Here is a 7,424-nt window from a genome sequence, read left to right as displayed (position 1 = left end):
CTGAGACTTTGGCACTTTTAAAGTCCTTTACATTGACGTTGTTAGAAATGGTGCCATTTGCAATTTGAAAAACCAAGCAAACCACACCATCAGTGACACATGCAAGGTGTCCTAGTGATTGCCTTCCTGTCCTTACAATGGTGACTGAGGCATGCGAGCTCACCCATGAGTTCAGCTGTGCAGTTAAAGCAGCAGGTAAAAGTGTGCAGTTGGGGTTTTGGTTAAAGGTGTTGTTTGGGCCCAATCAGTGTGCCAGAAGCAATGCTCAGACTGAGCAGGAAGCATGGAGATGTGGACAGAGATGGCCCTGATGTCCACCAAAGCTTGCTTTCTGCTAGGATACATTGTGAAGATCTCTAGACGCTCTTCAAGATATTTTTGGTACTTTCCAAATAATGTTCTCTTAACCTTTACTTTGAATTTCCTGCCCTGCACATATGAGCGCTTCTCAAAACTACAACATTGCACTATATCTGCTGTTATCTTCCCCTTAAACTGTGGTTCTACTCCGAAAAACGTCTGTTAAAATGGCTCTGCGGGGAGCCACTGTTTATTGTATCAGTGATCTTTTTATTGAATTTGTTCACATTACCAGTCCAAAAGAAGCTCTGCTTTATATCAAAATGGCAACCTTGGTGTGGCGTTAAAGCATCAAACTGCTTTTGTTCCCCTGATCTAACATCCCAAGTGACACTTCTGGTATAGACTGGGCACTGCCATCAGGTTAACTGACGTAACTGTGTTTAAGAGGATTGGCACTTAAATGATGGAATTTAAGTTCTGGGATCACATACTGCAGTGGAGTCGCCATGCTGGTCAGCAAGTCCAACTTCTGTCCCACAGAGAGCGACCTGATAGAGTTGCCTGATAAATTCAGAAGACATCAGGTATACAAAGAAATACACAAAATATTCAAGAAGAGAAATTCTCTAGTCCTCTAAGCTGTGGAAGAACATGGATAAAAGTAGTAGCAAGCTGAGTAATTCGCAGATGCTCTCACATGTGGCAAGTCTGAGGCTGTAGGTGGGAGGAAGTGTTCACTTTCCCTCCCTGCCGGTGATGGTCACAGGCCCAGAGAAGAGAAACAAGATTGGGAGGGGAAGCAAGCTACTTTCAAGCAGTTTCACTCTTAGCCTGTTTGGTCTGATCCGCATGAACATGAATATGGAGCAGTCATGAGATGCTCTCCCTCATGGCACTTGGGGACATGGTTTAGTGGTCAATACTGTGGTAGGTGGATGGCTAGACTAGATGATCCTAGAGGTCTTTTCCAACCTTCTGTGGTTCTGTGATTCTACACCCTTGGGCTCACTGATCTGAAAGAATGCCTGTACCTATGCCCATCTCTGAGCATATGGACATACTGTGGGGAGGAGAGCATGTGTTTGAGGCAGAGCAGTGTGACAAATGGCTGCTGACTTGTAGTGTCTGCAGCTGCGGATGTTCTTAGCCTGAGACACCTGCGATGGAAAGCTTATCAGTGTCAAGTGGAAGGAAGGTGACATGCTTATGGGACTTCTGACGTAGTTATACAGCTCTCACATCCTCTCTCTCAATTACTTCAGCAGAAAAAGGGGTCTGAAGAATGTTTCCTAACTTCTTCAGGAATTGAGACTCTCAGGCCAGGGGCTGGATCCTGCATGACAAACAGGTGTCCACTGACCAGGTCTGAAGGGACACTATTTAACTTTTATGAAAGTGTGCCTATGCAAGTTCCTGAAAGTTATCCAGGCATTAAAGGCTGAAGATGCAAGGCTGGAGCACCTTGTGAACTTGCTTACAGACCTGTACTAAAGTATATCTCAGGATATGTGAAGGATATCTGCTCATGTTATGCGATCTTGAGGTATGTAGAGCTGGATTCAGAGATGCCTAAGCTGTACCTAAGCACAATTAGCATTCACTGACCAGTTTCCTATTCAGCACCAGTGACTGCTCTTTGCCTTGGGGTAGATGATTACCTTCTTACTCGGACAGCCTCAGAAATTTAAAGCCCTATTTTGTTTTGTAGCTCGTCAAGGTGTTATATCTCTCTACATTTAAAGTTGGAAAGCTTTGTGTGCAAATGCTTGACAAGCCTATTAGGAAGCAATAATGGCTTCCAGACCGAATAAACTGAGAAGAATTCAGAGATCTATTTTACATTCAAAATTGCTTGAGGGCAATATATGATGCTGCAAGGAGATTCTTGGGAATAAACTCTCAGGTCTCAGATAAGCAAGGCTTCCTCTCATTTCCCTTCCTTCTCTGTGCAAAATTAATTACAACAGCAGTGTCCATTCTGATCAGAGTTCTCCTTGTTCCTTTTCTGTTTTCTTCATCTCTCTCTGAGTAGTGGTTAGAAAGGGATTTATTAGATTGTTTATTCTATTTTCAAATAAGTTTGATGATGTCATGCTTAGCCAAAGGCCAAGTTCCTACTCCTCCTTAAGCTCCTCTGGGGGTTACTGATTTGCAACTATAGCAATTATTAATTTTAATGTCATTAACATGCCTGAATTGAAAAAAGACTTGTTTGGAAGCTGCCCTCTGTCTCCCTATTGCTCTGTGCACTGGATTGTGCTCCTTTCTCTCCCCTTGGTTTAGACAGGAGAGACATTTTTCCCCCAACTCTGTGGCTTCCCAGGTTTTACCCCTCTAATTCCTTTGCTACTGAATAGTCTCCTCCTTATTCCTCACCCTGAGAGGTGAAAGATTTGATGAGAAAGGCAATTGCCACAGCCAGGGATCCCATATGGATGGAGTGAAAGGGAAAGGTGAAGTCTGGGCTTGTGACCAAGGACTGGATGGCACTTCAGTCTCCTAAGGGATGTTCTGCCTTGTGGAACATGTTATCCTGCTCGAGAGTCCACTTCTGGCCCTGGTTCTCTGCAGACTTTTCCTCCCAGGGAGTCTGAAGTAAACCACCTGTAGCAGAGCACCTCTGCAGCTTGACAAGACTTCAGGTGACGCAGAACTGAAGGGTCAATTTTCTAGCTGGGGATGCTGACATAGAAAGGTCTTCATGGAATCAGAATGGCTTGGGTTGGAAGGGCCCACAAAGACTGTCCAGTTCCAACACTCTGACATGGTCAGGGCTGCCACCCACCAGCTCAGGCTGTGCAGGGCCCCATCCAACCTGGCCTTGAACCTCCAGGGATGGGGCACCACAGCTTCTCTGGGCAGCCTGTGCCAGTGCCTCACTGCCCTCTGAGTAAAGAATTTCTTCCTAACACCTAACTGAAATCTCCCTTCTTTTAGTTTAAAGCCATTACCTCTTGTCCTACCACAATCATACTCTGTAAAAAGTCAGTCACTTCCTTTTGATGCTGAGACAACTGACCTAATCCTGGTGAACATTTCAGGATGATCACTTGGAGGAAAAAAAAAAAAGAATCAGCATGGAAATAGCTATTTTTCCCACTGTGACCTTTGAGAAGCCTGAAGGTTTTGCATGTGAGATAGAATTGTAGAATTGTGGAATTATAGAATCACTAAGGTTGAAAAGACCACAGAGGTCATCTAGTCCAACTATTTGTTATGCAGAGTATTTCACATGTGAGATTTCAGGTTTGTTGCTATGAATACAAAGACCAAGACACCTCCCATCACACTAGCCCCATTAACTGTGCCTATACCTGTAAATGGGATGTGAAGGTCTCAGAGGAGATGGGACTTGGTTCCTTGAGGATGCCTCTTTCCTCTGCTTTTGGTTGCTGATAATGGTATGCATGAACATGAGGAAGAGGCTTTTTAGAACTTTGTTCCAACACTTCATGCAAAAGAAGCAGAAAGGTACACAGAGCACTGAAGCAGTTAATAGTTTCATTCTCCTGCTCTCTTCAGCTCAAAAGAGCAGTGATGTCTGTTGCAGCCAGTGCTGGGCTGGGACGGCTGCTTTGGGCAGGGTACTGTGCTGCACGGCTGGGAACAGGCTGTGGAGAAGGCCTTGGGGGGAATGCCCATTACCTGCACCTGTGCACACATTCACACCAACAAATGCACGTACACAGGGGAAATGCAGCCAACTGCAGCCAACAGGGGAAACACAGAGGGGATTGAACGCTTGGCTCCACTCGAATGCTTTCCTTGGAGACAGCCCAAGGACAGCATGCATCCACAGGCACCAGGGTCCCATTGCTCAGTCACAGCTCTGCAGGTGAGACCTGAATTCTAAGGGAAAAGTGTACCATTGCTTCTATGTTTCATGGACTGGAATGCCAATGCATTTATCTGACTGACCATCAGCAAGGATCCCCCCTTTCTTTCTTTGCAAGAAGCAGGTTCCTCCATCAGAGGTTCCCAATGCCTGGAGGGAAGTCGGCTGTGCAAAAAGACTTATCTGAGGCTTTTATTCCCCTTCCCCCTTGGAAACGATGCTGGCAGCCTCGTGCAGCAGCTTCCCTCCTTCCCCCTCCCTTGCTTCAGCCCCTATAAGGGGGGAGGAAGAGCATAGGCGGTGGAAGGAGTTGTGGTCCCCAGATGTGTGAATTGTTGCCGAGAAGAAATAGCGCACCGCGGACAAACGGCAGAGCAGCTCAGCTGAGGGAGAGCCATCGCGCTGGGCTTGCGTCACTGACCTTTTCCTCTCGCCCTTCTCAGTCCTCACCTGACCCTCCCACTGCTTCCCCTGCACTTTGTACTCAGCCATCTCTCTGCGCAGCGCTCCGCAATGGTGATTAAAGCAGGCACGGGAGCTTAGAGAGGGGGAGGAAAGTGGAAAAAAGAACAACAACTCTAAAGCAAAAAGAGGGCATTGCAGCAATCATCTCTTCATTTCCCTTGAGTTCATATCGTCCATCCCACCGCTGACCCAGCACACTGCAGTCCCTGTGTACCGCAGCCATTGCAATGTAAGCACAGTGATTCTGCCTCTGTTGGCAGCACTATGGATGTAGGAGGAGTAGCAAGCTGCCCTGGGGTCAGGGGAGTGCTTCGGACTGAAGTACATGAACAAATGGGAATGCTAAATATATATATATGAGAATAACCTTGGAAATGTGGTGAAATTTCAAACGCCTGTGTAAGTACTCTTGAAACTCAAACAATGCCACCAACAGAGTAGATCTCAGAACCATAGAATGGCTTCAGTTGGAAGGGACCCTCAGAGACTGTTTAGCTCGAACCTCAGACAAAAAGAAGTGGGAGTCAGTATGTGGAGAGGATCTGGGAGGTGTTTTGGACCATGTGTGGTGTGGTGTGTGGGTCCTCATACCAAAAGATATGGATGTGTCTGCAGGGGCAGGGCTGGGCTTCCATCCTTTATAGTGATTTGCTCCATCCCACTGCTTCACAAGAAGAATCAAGGACACATGGAAAAAAAAGTGTGTGACAAGGTGGGAAGTGAATGGGAGGGTGCCATGAGCATGTATGAATCTCAAGCAGTGAGTTTCAGACACCCCATGAAGCATGTACCCATTTTGTATGCCCAAAAGATTCCTTTGCTCCTTCTTTCAAGGACTGTGTGGATGTGGTGCTGCGGCACGTGTGTGTGGGCATGGTGGGTATGGGATGACGGTTGCACTAGATGATATTAGTGGTCTTTCCAACCTTAATGATTTTTTGACTCTATGATTCTCTTTGCCCTCCCACCACCATGTTGGACCATGTGTAAAGAAGGCTGGAAAAGGGCAGAACAACAGAAAGTTCTCATCCTGTTCCTTTAGAGGGGCTTGGCCCAAGTCTTGCATTAGGATACTATTCTATGAAACACCCAGAGTGTGTTCAGGGCTTTAGAGCAGGGAACCAGATGAGTGAAAATGGTGCCTGAATGATAAGTATCAGTGAGGCAAGAGACCTGCTGCCTTCCTTCTATTTTGATGGGTGTTTCCCACCCCTGGCTTCTTTGAAGCATTGCAACTGTCCTCAATATCAACCTGTGACCTGTGAACCATTCTCACTCCACAGAGGTAAGCTGATGGTTATGTTTTCTGTGTTTTGTGGTGGTTGAGGCACATTAACAGCTTTGGGGTTAATGGAAACAAGCCTTGCTTCTCATAGGCATGGCTGCAAGTAGGTTAGCATGAATCAAAAGCCAACACAACCCCTACTTCCCGCTCACCCAGGGCTGGGTTTCCAGCCTTGCATGCAGACAGGCAGCTCACTGCCCCTTCAATTTTTGGACCTATCTGCTCTTCATCCCGCTCCCTCCCATCTTAGCCACTGCAAAAAGGCATCTGGAAAAGCGTGAGATTCTGCAATAGTTCCCTGGTCATTTGTGAGTTGGGTGACACAAACTCAAGAGATTGGACTGGCCTGTGGGTTGAGAAATGGTCAGAAGCTTTTGAGTGGGACCTTCTGCCTGCTCCTCACCATGGTATGTTTAACTGAGGAGGGAGATCGTGGAGTCTTGTAGGAGTGGAGGGGACATGCATCAATGGGAGCTGTACTAGTACAGGAGCCTGGTGCCTCAGCCCCCCTCTACTTACCTTCTGATAGCATCTTCAGAGCAAGATGGGCTTGCAAAGGGCAATGGTTTCCGTTGGCAGGAAGGCAAGAGATGTCCATATGGGGTTGGTATGTGTTTGTGTACATATGTGTGGGTGTGACAACAGAGCACATCTCCAAGCTGGCCTCTGAAGCCTTGCATGGCCCAGCAAATGCCTGTTTAACCATTGTGGAAAATTCACCCACAAAACTGAGGTGTGAATGAATCTGGTTATCTGGGTGGTTTGGGAAGGAGAGCAGGCTGGAGCTATGTTAGAGAGCCTCCAAAGCATGGCAGAAATCCCCTATATGCGTCAGACCCTGCACTGTGGCTGGATGCTGAGCTGAGGGGATGCTTGAGACTTTCCCCATGACTGCCCCATGGTGCTTTAGGTGCAAGCACTCACACTTGTGTCCTTGCGGGCTCCTGCTGCAGAGCTGACAGTCTCCTTCTGGGCCTCCCACTCCAGTACTAACTCTATTCAGCTCTTTTGGCCTTTCACTCCCCTTTTCTTGCCCTGGTCCTCTCTTACCCTTTCCCACAGCTACCACAGGACAAGGAATGACTACAGGGTCTCCAGCTTCTCCTGAGCTGACCCTGACATGCACTTCCTCTCTCAGAGACAGAATCATCTCCAGCCCTTTACCTCCTCTCTCCCCCATCCCCCCTCCTTATACCTTCAAGACCACAAACCCGCAGGAAACCAGTTTAAAGGGCCAACTTCGTGGAAGATACCTTTATAAGATTTTCATGGGCCCACATCTCAAGCTCGATATACAGAAGAGATTTCTTAGTATGAGTGTGGATAGATACTGGGAATGTTGCCCAGAGAAGTCATGAATGTTCCCTCCCTAGGAAGCAGGTTGGTTGGGAAGTTTAGAAACCTGCTCAAACCTAATCTGGGAAGATGTCTGTGCCCATGGCAGGGGAGTTAAAACTACACAATCTTTAAAGGTTCCCTCCAAACCAAACCATTCTGTGATTGTATAATTCAATTATACACCTTGCAGAAACATGA

This window comes from Coturnix japonica, chromosome 1 (genome assembly GCF_001577835.2).
Source record: "Coturnix japonica isolate 7356 chromosome 1, Coturnix japonica 2.1, whole genome shotgun sequence".
Lineage (NCBI taxonomy): Eukaryota > Metazoa > Chordata > Aves > Galliformes > Phasianidae > Coturnix > Coturnix japonica.
The sequence above is the reverse complement of the archived record's forward strand: the minus strand, read 5'-3'. Positions refer to the sequence as shown.